This window comes from Dendropsophus ebraccatus, chromosome 12 (genome assembly GCF_027789765.1).
Source record: "Dendropsophus ebraccatus isolate aDenEbr1 chromosome 12, aDenEbr1.pat, whole genome shotgun sequence".
In the NCBI taxonomy this organism is placed as follows: Eukaryota; Metazoa; Chordata; class Amphibia; order Anura; family Hylidae; genus Dendropsophus; species Dendropsophus ebraccatus.
In genome coordinates, this window is record NC_091465.1 from 18,653,367 (window position 1) to 18,667,859 (window position 14,493).

At 45.4% G+C, this 14,493-nt stretch overlaps 1 protein-coding gene across 3 annotated transcripts in view; it reads right to left on the reverse strand.

The window, feature by feature from the left end:
• CDON (cell adhesion associated, oncogene regulated) overlaps positions 1-14,493 on the reverse strand; it is a 150,860-nt gene that overhangs the window by 42,257 nt on the left and 94,110 nt on the right. For all 3 annotated transcript variants that reach the window (XM_069948930.1, XM_069948932.1, XM_069948929.1), the window contains exon 4: positions 12,063-12,105. The gene's annotated coding sequence lies outside the window, so the exon portion shown is untranslated. The remainder of the gene's footprint in view (positions 1-12,062; positions 12,106-14,493) is intronic.

The window sequence follows — 14,493 nt, forward strand, 5'->3', positions numbered from 1 at the left end:
CGGAGGGGCGAGAGAAGTTTGCAGAGGGGTAAGTGGAGTCTGGGGAGGGGTGAGAGGAGTCTGGGGAGGGACGAGAGGAGTTTGGAGGGGAACATAGAAGTCTCATGTGGGGTGAGAGGAGTCTGTATAGGGGTCACAGGAGTCTTTTGGAGGGGTCACAGGAGTCTGCAAAGGGGTGAGAAGAGTCTCAAGGGGGACAGAAAAGTCTACGGAGGGGTGAGAGGAGTCTGTAGAGGGGTGAGAGGAGTCTACAGGGGGATGAGAGGAGTCTACAGAGGGGTGAGAGGAGTCTACAGAGGGGTGAGAGGAGTCTACAGAGGGGTGAGAGGAGTCTACAGAGGGGTGAGAGGAGTCTACAGAGGGGTGAGAGGAGTTTGGGGAGAGGTCACAGGAGTCTGCTGGGGGACAAAGGAGTCTGGCGGGTGGGAAGTCTAGAGGGGAGAACACTTAAAGTGGGCAGAAGAGTCTGGAGGAGTACAGAGGGGTCTGGAAGGGGACAGAGGAGTTAGGAGGAGGACAAAGGGGTCTGGATGGGACCAAGGTCTCTGGAGGAGGACAGAGGAGTCTAAATGGGAGAGAAGAGTTAAGAGGAGGACAGAGCCGTCTGGAGTAGTACGGAGGGGTCTGGAATGGGCAAGAGGGGTCTGAGGAACTATTTAGGGGTCTGGAGGAGAACATGGGGTCTGGAAGGGGACAAAGGAGGACAGAGCAGTCTGGAGGAGGACAGAGCGGTCTGAAGGGGTCTGCACCTGTTGTTCCATGTGACCACTGAGGTGACAGTTTTTCCTACATTTTTCCTACAATTCTCTGTCCCCTGAAAAGTTTTTGCTAAACCCAGACAACCCCCTTAGGTCTAGTTCTGTGAACTACAAGAGGTCTGGAGTCCTGACTGTAGGGGATGCTGAGTCCTGACTGTAGGGGATGCTGAGTGCTGACTGTAGGGGATACGGAGTCCTGACTGTAGGGCATACTGAGTCCTGACTGTAGGGGATACTGAGTCCTGACTGTAGGGGATACGGAGTCCTGACTGTAGGGGATGCTGAGTCCTGACTGTAGGGCATACTGAGTCCTGACTGTAGGGGATACTGAGTCCTGACTGTAGGGGATACTGAGTGCTGACTGTAGGGCATACTGAGTCCTGACTGTAGGGCATACTGAGTCCTGACTGTAGGGGATACTGAGTCCTGACTGTAGGGGATACGGAGTCCTGACTGTAGGGCATACTGAGTCCTGACTGTAGGGGATACTGAGTCCTGACTGTAGGGGATCCTGAGTCCTGACTGTAGGGGATACTGAGTCCTGACTGTAGGGGTACTGAGTGCTGACTGTAGGGGATGCTGAGTCCTGACTGTAGGGGATCCTGAGTCCTGACTGTAGGGGTACTGAGTGCTGACTGTAGGGGATGCTGAGTCCTGACTGTAGGGGATCCTGAGTCCAGACTGTAGGGGATCCTGAGTCCAGACTGTAGGTGAAGAGACATCATGAGCCTTGAGCAGTTTCTTGTGTAACGTTTCCTCATTCCTATCCGTTCCTGGAGAAGCTGGGTGACAGCACAATATGGCCTCCACTGACTCCATAACTGCCTGATCATCCTACAGCAACATTACATAGACACGCTGATGGTGACCACAGAAGAAGCCATGTTGGTTGTTGTCACCCAACTTTCCCGAAGACAGATACAGCTCAATAGAACTGGACCTGACACAATGGCTTCTGCTGAGCGGGGACGTTCATCCCTCGGACTGTATGTAGATTATTGCTGGGTACAGATCAGGACATGCGGACGGTTACGGAAAATACTTTCACGGATAATTTGGTTTTGTGATGTGTCTGACACGGGAGCGGTACAGAACATGTCATATATCAGGGTTCACTCTAGGATATGGGAAGCTCCGACAGGGCCAGATCCTCTCCATTCCTCCCATGACCCTCTGCTGCATCCATGGAAAACCCAACTCGTGAGTAATCCCAGAAGTCTCATCATCCTCGCGCGTCTTCCAGTATCTGTTCTGCTCCAATTCCCTGATAATCACTTGTGGAAATGGAACTAGGAGGTCAGCAAATAAACTGCTATTTACTCTAGAGTTTTCAGTAAAAAAAAAATTAAAATTTTTTTTATTTTCCATGGCCCCCCTGCAGCACAGAGTATTTCAGCAGAAGTGTGCGATGATCTTAGGGGAGGTGACAAAGTGTTAAGGAGCAAGCAGCACAGAGTATTTCAGGAGAGGAGAGTGCAGATTTTGCAGGGGTAAAGTTCTGTCCACCTATGTCACAGCGTATGGAGCAAAAATAGGCACATCTGGTAAGAAGTATGGTCCTTCAGCAGCACAGAGTATTTCAGGAGATGAATGTGGAAACAGTCAGCTGTTTCTTCTGCATATAACAGATCATGCTGCCTCTGTCACCTGTCTAGTTTGCCAGTATGGTGCAACCCAGTATAACAAACAAGTTCATATAAAGACTGAACTGCTATATGGACTATGTGACATCACTGCACTCACTGTATGACATCATCATCCAATTATAATCTCACCTGTTACGTCAACTATATGACACCACTGCACTCACTCTATGACATCATCCAATTATAATGTCACCTGTGACATAGACTGTGTGACCTCATTACCCTTACTGTAAGACATCAACCAATTATAATCTCACCCGTTACACAGACTGTAACCTCATTGCCCATACTATATGACATCATGATCTAAACTTAAGGCCCTATTACACAGGAATTTAAACGATAATCGTTCTGTGTAATTGCAGGCAACGAAAAATCGTTCGTATGTCGTTGATCATTGATTTAGATCTGAACCTAAAATTATCGTTAATCGTTCGCTGTAATTCCACATTCGTTCGCTCAAGTTCTGCATTAACGAATAAACGATCATAATAACGTTCGCAATAACGATCGTAGTAACGATCTTATCTAACGATTATCGTTTTGTGTAATATGGTGAACCATTTCAGGTTAACGATAAACAATCTCATTTGTGAACGTTTATCGTTAGTTATTACTCGTTAAAATTCGCTCTGTGTAATAGGACCTTTAGGGTCCTATTCCATGGGCCGATGGGGGCCCGATCAATACAATACTGGGCCTATTACACGGCCCGATAATCGTTTAGCAAGGGCTGTAGGGACATCTTTACCGATGTCCTTGCAGCCCTTGTTCAAACACCATACTTTACCTAAGCATGTTGCAGGGCTTCTCCTGCGCTCCTTCTGCCTCCCGGTCCCGCGCGCAGCAGCAGCTCCTGTGCGTCCTGTCTGAGCTGACGGACCGATCAGCCAATCACTGGCCGCCGTGGTCCTGGCCAGTGATTGGCTGAGCGGTCTGTCAGCTAAGACCGGGACCGGGGACCGGAGAGGAAGAAGGAGAAGCCCTGCAACATGCTTAGGTAATGTATGGTGCTTGTGAAATCGTCGGTCACCTGCCGTGCATCGCTATTCCACGTAGCGATGCGCAGTCCGTACCCAATGATTTTAGGTTTAAACCTAAATAGATGATCAGTTGAGGACACGATCATCAGCTGATCGTTGTCTCTATTCCACGGAGCGATAATCAACCGAATCGGGCCGATTATCACTCTGTGGAATAGGACCCTTAGATTGAGCGGTTACATAGACTGTGTGACCTCATTGCCCTTACTGTATGACATCAACCAATTATAATCTCACCTATTACATAGACTGTGACTTCTTTGCCCTTACTGTATGACATCATCATCTACACCTGGACTGGTTACACACACTGTATGACCTCAGTGCTCTCACAGTGACATCACCATCCAATCATTCTCATAGTATGTCCTGCATATGGAGAAGCTGATTCTGGCATCATGTATGTTCTCCATATGGATGTAACATGTAGGGCGGTTAGTTCCAGTATGTGACCCCTGGATGTCCCAGCCCCCAGCCTCTCCAGTAACAGGATAGAGTTTCATGCTTGCAGGACAAAAGTAAAGAGGGAGGAAAATAAGAGACTGTGGAGTGTGACCAATCAGGAATGATCCTAATGGCTGCACACAGGGGGTCCGGGGGCATTCACAGGGCCGCACTGTACAAAGCCAGGAACCTGATCTTCCCTCTACCTCTCCCAGTCACTCACTATCATGCAGACAAGGCAGGGACCAGCGCCATGTCCAAGGGTTCACACACCTTCAGGTATCTGAGCTATCGTATGTCTAGAAAGCAGTGGGCGACACCATCTGCGCCTAAGGAGTCGCCCCCATATGTGGGTCACAAATTATACAGGGAGAAGACGATCAGGTTACAACGTGAGAACAGGGCAACATGAAAGGTGTCACCAGTGCTGGGATAGTCCACAAACAAGTTCATCTACAGACTAACCTACCACAAAGACTAAGTGACATCACTGCCACCAGTGTATGACATCATCATCCCGTCATAGACTGCTTTGTTACATGGACTGTATGACCTCAAGTGAAGCATTCATGTGTATGGGGGACTGGGAGATGTAGATATTTGATGAGCAGCTATGTTATGTATATGGCTATCCTGACATCATCATCCAAACACTGTGCAAAGCTGTAACAATACTAACCAGTCACAGACTGTCCTGCTGCATACACTGTGTGTGACATCACTGCACTCACCCGGTGACATCATCTGCCAATCACAGACTGCGCTGCTGTATACACTGTGTGACATCACTGCGCTCACCCAGTGACATCAACCTCCAATGACATACTAATCTGCTACATAGACTGTGACCTCACTGCACTCAACCTATGACATAATTTCCAGTCACAGACTGAGCTGCTCCACGAACTGTGACCTCACTACCCCAACCCTGTGTCATCATACAACTAAGCTGCGCCCCAGACCTTATGACATCGTCATACAACTAAGCTGCGCCCCAGACCTTATGACATCGTCATACAACTAAGCTGCGCCCCAACCTTGTGACATCATCATACAACTAAGCTGCGCCCCAGACCTTATGACATCTTCATACAACTAAGGTACGCCCGACCTTGTGACATCACATCTGATCCCAGCCTGACCTTGTGACATCACATCTGATCCCAGTCTGACCTTGTGACATCACTATCTGATCCCAGTCTGACCTTGTGACATCACTATCTGATCCCAGTCTGACATTGTGACATCACTATCTGATCCCAGTCTGACCTTGTGACATCACATCTGATCCCAGTCTGACCTTGTGACATCACTATCTGATCCCAGTCTGACCTTGTGACATCACTATCTGATCCCAGCCTGACCTTGTGACATCACATCTGATCCCAGTCTGACCTTGTGACATCACTATTTGATCCCAGCCTGACCTTGTAACATCACTATCTGATCCCAGTCTGACCTTGTGACATCACTATCTGATCCCAGTCTGACCTTGTGACATCACTATCTGATCCCAGTCTGACATTGTGACATCACTATCTGATCCCAGTCTGACCTTGTGACATCACTATCTGATCCCAGTCTGACCTTGTGACATCACTATCTGATCCCAGTCTGACCTTGTGACATCACTATTTGATCCCAGTCTGACCTTGTGACATCACTATCTGATCCCAGTCTGACCTGCTAAGAGAGTGGCTATCATTTTGCAGAGAAGGTAAGAATGAATATATCCTTGCATATATATGAGTATATCCTTGGATACTACTGTACCATGTTATGCCTGTACTATCTGCACATTGCTGCAATGCATCATGGTCACCCAGTTCAGTCCAGGTAGGTAGGCCCCAGTACACTATTCCATGTATAGAAGGCATGTGAAGGTGCGGCAGCTGCAGGCCCGTCCATTGAGCCTGGTACATTGTGAGGACTCGGCAAACATTCCCCCATCCTGGAGAACACAAGGGTCAATATAGTGGTTGCCCAGAGACGGGCACTGGCCACTTACAGGAGCACAATAATATGGCTGGAGGGCAGAATGTGGCCGGCCTCTCTGAAAGGATTTACTCAAGGACTGAGCCATCTTTTTTTTTTTGACCCTTTATTCAGGGACAGTGTTTATCCCTCATGGCTGCGGCTCGGGGCTCAGAGAATCAGTCTTTGGAAAGTGATCATATCCTGCTGTTTTCATTATTGGGCTCCGGCAGAGGCGGCATTGAGAGGTTTTCTTTGGAAATTCGGCAGGCAAAGATCAAAGCCCCCTGCACCTTTCCCCCTATGTATGCTACAGTACACACAGGCTATGGGATGATGCAGATCCTCTGTGGCATCACATGCTGCCATATGTTTTATGCATGTGCAGGTTTTATAAAGAGAAACAGGTTGGGGAATCTATACGTGGAAGCCATATGGAGTATAAGTTAGGCAGTCGCAGATCCAGGGAATGGATAAGGGTTATAAAGTATCCGTCACTTTAAAAAAAAAAGAAAAAAATCTTTTAACACATCATAGAGACATGTCAAAAGTTTTCATTTGTTGGGAACTGAGTGTTCAGACCCTGACCGGCTGCTAAAATGAGCGTGGAGAGAAGTGCATGGCTGAACGCTTCTCTCCTTGCTCCAAGCCTTACAATGGGAGTCCATCTCAGTCATGTGGCACAGACCCGGGAAAGAACTCCTCGTCCTGAACACCGATCAAAACTTTTGGCAAGTCTCTATGACATTTTTTTTTGTTAAAGTGACAGTACTCATTTAAGGTGCCTATGAAATTCTGTCTGAACCCCCTGGACTATCTATGTTTCCTTCTATGGAGAACACATGCATGCTCAGCCAAATGGAGAATGCATATGTACAACGAGGTTAAGACACGCTTAAAGGGGTAGATCAGCAGAAAAAAAAAATCTTCCAAATCAACTGGTACCAGAAAGTGCCAGAGATTTGTAATTTACTTCTGTTAAAACATCTCAAGTCTTCCAGTACTTATCAGCTGCTGTATGTCCTGCAGGAAGTGGTGTATTCTTTCGAGTCTGGAGAGCAGGAGAGGTTTTCTGTGGGGATTTGCTGCTGCTCTGGACAGTTCCTGACACGGACAAAGGGAGCAGCAGAGAGCACTGTGTCAGACTGGAAAAAAATACACCTCTTCCTGCAGGACATACAGCAGCTGATAAGTACTGGAAGACCTGAGATTTTTTAACAAAAGTAAATTACAAATCTATGCCACTTTCTGAAACCAGTTGATTTGAAAGATTTTTTTTTTTCTTGCTGAACTACCCCTTTAATGGTTAAAGGCTGCAACCCCACTGGGATCTTGCATTGGATCTATAGAATCTGGGGACACAGTGGGGAGTGCACCCCAGGGGTCTGAGAAAGTGGCTGAATGACACCCCCTGTGTGAGCTAGAATAGCAGCCATACTGATGTATATGTTCATGTACAGATTTGCCATTGAGGAATTCGGAAAAGTTGGGTGACAGCCAATGATTGTTCTGGAGAAGGGACTTAAAGGGTTAATGATGCCTATAAAGAACAATGTCCTACAATGCGGTGTTCCCCGCTTTTTTTCAGGGGTGACAGATAGCTCCTTGTTGCTGTCTGATACTCAGTGACACCCGGAGCAGCTGACATATTTCAGTCGCCGCTCGGTTCGCTGTACGAGCCGCCCGTCCCGCCTTCTCTACTTCAAAAACAATTTAGTCGTCCCCTCCATTAGCACTAATCCAGTGACCTGCCAGAATGGATTGTGTTTCCCAGCAGAGTGAAGAGAGGAGGAAAGGACGTCGATTAGGGGGGAATTATTACAAAGTCTGTGCCGCTCCATGCGAGGATGGAAAAAACATTCCGATCCGCGCCGGAAAATGTCATAAACACGGGCAGCGCACTGCCAAAATCTCCACGGCCAGAACTAGAGCCGTGGCAGGGATGATCACTGGGAAGGGAGGGGACGGAAAATAGGGCCCCCCCCTTCCCGTCCTGGCACCTACAGAGGATAGCGGCTCTGGGACCCCAAACACCTACCCCAGCACAGCCCTTTCTACATCTTGGATTGGTGTTATCCCCTCGAGGCGAGCATGGCTGGCAGAGGCGAGGAAGAGAGTCATGGCGTAAAAATGACCCCCCCCCCCCCCACCCCCCGAGTGCTCAGAAGTATGTACAAGGAGGCCGCATAATAGTGTGTGAGGGTAGGAACCTCATGTGTCCTGTAGAGGAATGAGGTTACACATATACTGTGTATATATATATATATATATATATATATATATATATATATATATATACACACAGTGAATGTGATGCATATATTGTGTTGTAGGCTGAATGCTGTGCCGTCCATTTGATGAGTACCTGACAGTCACTGTATAGTGGGTTGGCAGGCTGCTATAGGGCCGGCTGTAGCAGGGGACGGTGTACAGAGACTATAGGTAATGCCATAGGGCAGGCTGTACCAGGGGATGGTGTACAGCAACTATAGGTAATGCCATAGGGCAGGCTGTACCAGGGGATGGTGTACAGAGACTATAGATAATGCCATAGGGCAGGCTGTAGCAGGGGATGGTGTACAGAGACTATAGGTAATGCCATAGGGCAGGCTGTACCAGGGGACGGTGTACAGAGACTATAGGTAATGCCATAGGGCAGGCTGTAGCAGGGGATGGTGTACAGAGACTATAGGTAATGCCATAGGGCAGGCTGTACCAGGGGATGGTGTACAGAGACTATAGGTAATGCCATAGGGCAGGCTGTAGCAGGGGATGGTGTACAGAGACTATAGGTAATGCCATAGGGCAGGCTGTAGCAGGGGATGGTGTACAGCAACTATAGGTAATGCCATAGGGCAGGCTGTACCAGGGGATGTGTACAGAGACTACAGATAATGCCATAGGACAGGCTGTACCAGGGGACGGTGTACAATGACACTGTAGAAAATCAAAAGCCGGGAGTATTCCACGGAACGATTATCGGGCGTATTCGGCCGATATTGTCTGTTACAGCCAATAGTTGTCCTGTGGAATTGAAGGCAACGATCAGCTGATATCGTTCATGTCAGCTGATCGTTGTGTTATTTGTCTTTCAAACATGTTGAAAGACAATTGACTCATACAGCAACGATCTGCTGCCGTCGCTCCGTGGAATAGGAGCGACGGCAGCAGACTGCTGCTGTATGCTATCATCTAGCGATCACCCGGGAACCTCCCCCTGCAGCAGCGAGCAGGGAACGAGGAGCAAACGAGCGCTGACGTCACTCGTTTGCTCTTCTATGTCGCCCCGTGGAATAGGGCCTTAACCTCAGGACCAGTAAAGAAGCACTCTGCAGAGGACATAAAAAATTATATGACCAGGTATAATCTGCAACCGCAAAGCCTTTTGTGCCACTCTGTGTATTTGCAACCATCAAGTGCTCATGATACTGTCGGGAAAGAACATAATCTGCTCAACCATTATGTTCAGCAATCTATCAGAAAGGAGAACACATCGATGACTGCCGCTTAGGCCCCGTTCCCACTGAGCAAAACTAGCGGAATTCCGCGGCGGAATTGTCCGCCGCGGAATGCCGTTAGCCTCCCACTCATAATGGGAGTCTATGGGAGGTGCGCGCAGGAATTCCGCTAGTTTTGCTCAGTGGGAACGGGGCCTTACTCTACCTCCTTCTGTGTTATGTAGTTGACTGGTACAATGATCTCTGAGTAAATCCAGCAATAGTTACATCGTTTATAAGGTTGAAAAAAGTCCATCAAGTTCAACCGACAGTGTAACCCAACTGTGTTCATCCAGAGGAAGGCAAAACCCTTATGAGGCAGATTCCAATTGCCCCATCACAGGGAGAAATACCACCTGACTCCAATGTGGCAATCAGAATAATCCCTGGATCCCCGTTCTATCACCAGAAATCTAATGTCCATAAACTTGTAATATTTTTTTCAAGAAAAGCATCCAGCCTCCCTTGAATTTAGTGTCACTGTTGTGTTTTTTTGAGAAATCAGTAGCACAGGCGATTTTAAGAAACTTTGCAATTGGGTTTATTAGGCAAAATGCCATTATGTGCATTTAAATAGCCTTTCCCCAGCCCCCCCCCTCCTCTCTCTCATCCACTGCTAATTAGCAGGAAATCTTGACTCTGTTACATCAGTCAGGCCATGTGTAATCCATAGATAGGGGAGGGGGGAGGAGAGAGATTAGTCGCAAGCAGAGAGCAGAGAACAAAGGATTACACAGCGGGACCTGTGTAAAAGCGGTATTCAGAGGTCAGAGAGGTCAGTGCTGACTTCAGAGGAGATAGCCCGGTGATATAGCTGTGAATTAACTCTTTGTTGTCCTGTTTTGGTGCCTCATCTCCCTCCACCCCTCCCCTCTCTATAGAAAACCATGTAAACAGGGGGGGAGCTTTAAACTGCTTTTTCATGATAAAAATGCATTTTTCGGCTAATAAACCCAATTACAAAGTTTCTTAAAATTGCCTGTACTATTGATTTCTGCAAAAAAAAATTTAAACAACAGTGACATTTTAATGAATCAGCCATAACAACGTCAGGTGGCAGAGAGTTCCATAGTCTCATTGCTCTTACAGTAAAGAATTTGCGTCTGTGCTGGTGGTAAAAACTTCTTTCCTCTAGACGTAGAGGATGCCCCCTTGTCATGGTTACAGACCTAGGAGTCAAAAGGCCACTACAAAGATCTCCGTACTGTCCATTCATATATCTGTAAATCGTGATCAGATCGCCCCTAAGACGTCTTTTTTATAAGCTAAATAACCACAAGCATCTGTATTTGCATCTATTTGCTCCTATTCAGCCAGCTAGGGTGGGAATCCATAAAAGCTTGCAGATTCCATCTATTCCGATGCTAAAGGGCTATCCCTAGTCAATGGGGGAGATTTATCAAACATGATGTAAAGTGAAACTGGCTCAGTTGCCCCTAGCAACCAATCAGATTCCACCTTTCATTCCTCACAGACTTTTTGGAAAATGGAAGGTGGAATCTGATTGGTTGCTAGGGGCAACTGAGCCAGTTTCACTTTACATCATGTTTGATAATTCTCCCCCTAGGTTTTGGGGCATTACCCGCTATGTCTGGGAAGGATCTGTGTATGTCGTGTGATGGGCTCCTGTTGCAGCGCTCGTACAGAACGGCCACATACATGAGAAGGGTTATATCATCCATAGATACAGTACAACTAGTATATAGTATAAAGTAAAATGTTTTGTCACTTCTGCTATTAACGGGTGGAGCTTTAGCTTTGGTCAGGGGTCCCCTTTAAGACTTAAAGGAGCAGAACAAATATTTAAAAACAAATTATGTTGCCAATCTACAGTATAAGGGACACAATAATAATTGTGGGTTTTGTCTGCATCTGCTTTTCTAGAGATAAGCGGAACTAGATTGCCAGCGTCTGCTTATCTTACATTCTCCATAGCAAAATGGACAGGCTTAAAGGGTTTTTCAGGATTAGAAACACATAGCTGCTTTCTTCCAGAAACAGTGCTGTTCTTTCAATAAAGTGAATGGCGCCAACTTGTAATACCACACACAACCTGAGGCCAGAAGTGGCGCTGTTTTGAAGAAAAGCACATATGCTTTTCTAGTCCTGGACAACCCCTTAAATGTAGGACATGGAGACGATAACAGACCATGTTAAAGGGGTTGTTCACAATAAAATCTTCCGCCATAAAAAAATTCTTTCAAATCAACTGGTACCAAAAAGTGACAGAGATTTGTAATTTACTTCTATTAAAACATCTCCAATCTTCCAGTACTTATCAGCTGCTGTATGTCCTGCAGGAAGTGGTGTATTCTTTCCAGTCTGACACAGTGCTCTCTGCTGTCACCTCTGTCCATGTCAGGAACTGTCCAGAGCAGCAGCAAATCCCCACAGAAAACCTCTCCTGCTCCCCAGACTGGAGAGAATACACCACTTCCTGCAGGACATACAGCAGCTGATAAGTACAGGAAGATGAGATATTTTTTTTTTAATAGAAGTAAATTACAGATCTCTGACACTTTCTGGCACCAGTTGATTTGAAAGAATTTTTTTTTGTTAACTACCCCGGTGTTATCCACCGCAACCACATTTTGAAATCTGGATTGTTGAGCATGACCATGGCTCCCCAGTTTGCATAAGTTTTCACACCCCATGCTCTCTTATTCATTCTTTACATACAGTCATTTATTGCATGCTTACCTGGAGCAGCTGGCCCGGAGACGTCTGTCCAAGTGCCAAGATCCTACAAGCAAAACATATAAAAATAACAAAGAAATGTTATTAAATGAATTACGTATTTTAGCAAATCCACTAGCAGCAGGGAGATCAGATTTACAGCTGTCAGCCTGGCTCTGTGCTCAGTCCCTCGCACTTTATACATCTCCACAGTGAGATCATTGAGGCCCAGGCAGGAAACATGGCCACTTACTAGTGTGACATTGGTGTGACGGGATTATGCTCCGCACATGGACACAAACGACATCTATATAAAATATAAGGACCTGATACAAGGTGAAAATAAATGTAAATGTATCCCAGACTGCAAACGCCAAGTGTATATTATTATAGTAGAAAAGAACAAAAGATTTCAGTACAAGATTTACCATAATAATGCACCCTTTGTATAGCAATCTGAATATTATACTACTGCCCTTATGTACAAGAATATAACTACACTATAATACTGCCTCCTATGTACAAGACTATAATTACTATAATACTGCTCCTATCTACAGGAATATAACTACTATAATACTGCTCCTATATACAAGAGTATAACTGCTATAATACTGCTCCTATGTACAAGACTATAATTACTATAATACTGCCCCTATATACAGGAATATAACTACTATAATACTGCCTCCTATATACAAGAATATAACTACTATAATACTGCCCCTATATACTAGAATATAACTACTATAATACTTCTTCTTATGTACAAGAATATATCTACTATAATACTGCCCCCTATATACAAGAATATAACTACTATAATACTGCCTCCTATATACAAGAATATAACTACTATAATACTGCCCCTATATACAAGAATATAACTACTATAATACTGCCCCCTATATACAGGAATATAACTACTATAATACTGCCCCCTATATACAGGAATATAACTACTATAATACTGCCCCTATATACAAGAATATAACTACTATAATACTGCTCCTATGTACAAGAATATAACTACTATAATACTGCTCCTATATACAAGAATATAACTACTATAATACTGCCTCCTATATATAGGGATATAACTACTATAATACTGCTCCTATATACAAGAATATAACTACTATAATACTGCTCCTATATACAAGAATATAACTACTATAATACTGCCTCCTATATACAAGAATATAACTACTATAATACTGCCTGTATATACAAGAATATAACTACTATAATACTGCCCCTATGAGCGCTGATCCTGTTACAATGTGTGGAGTGTTATATTAGTATTAGGCCTGTGAATACATAAGAACAGACACATCCCTCTGCTTTTTAGTCAGTGTTCGTTGCTGCACTTATCTTGGTTTTACTACAAGGGGCCGGCAGCCAAGACCACCAGTTAAGAACAAATATTACCCTTTGGCGGACATATAGACGCCAATGATCTGTGTGAAGAGACAGCCACACGTCTGAATGGACTGGAGCCTCTACAAGTCACTGGGAGGAGACAATGAAATGATATTACTCAGTGGCAGCAAATCAAGGCCACAAATACGTTGTTTTCCTGGAATTGCTCTTCCTAGGCCCCCAGGAGATAAAGACTTATAGAGAGAGAGGACGGTAATGGTAATGGTAAGGCTTTTGCCATGTAAAATCTAACTCAGTGTCCCATAGAGCTCCATATCCCCTGTATAGACACAGCACAGCATTGTGGATTCCTGCAGCCAACACTAGGGGGAGCTCTTTGTACACCATGTTATTTTTTTTAGCTCAATGTATAAACAGTATAAGCACTAAATTCACCCCTAGCAGTCACTGCAGAAAGCCAGAATAGGAGATTGGAACCCCGACCACTTGCTGATCAGTGATATGTTGAAATTGTCAGCGCCTCAGCTATAGTCGATCTTTGTAGCATGTGGTTCACACTGATTGTATTTTTTCTAAGTCCAGAAATCTACTGGTTTCCGGTTACCAGAGAGCAGGTTACAGTTACGCAGAGCTCAGCAACGAGGTCACATGACTGCAGGGTGGAGCTTGACCGCTGGCTATTTGCTAAAGCAGCTCTGCCCTAAAAGCAACAGGACTCCAATAGCAGTGGAGTCCTGTGACATCACTGTGTGTATTATCCCTGTACTGTGACATTACTGTGTGTATTATCCCTGTACTGTGACATCACTGTGTGTATTATCCCTGTACTGTGATATCACTGTGTGTATTATCCCTGTACTGTGACATCACTGTGTATTATCCCTGTACTGTGACATCACTGTGTGTATTATCCCTGTACTGTGACATTACTGTGTGTATTATCCCTGTACTGTGACATCACTGTGTGTATTATCCCTGTACTGTGATATCACTGTGTGTATTATCCCTGTACTGTGACATCACTGTGTATTATTCTTGTACTGTGACATCACTGTGTGTATTATCCCTGTAC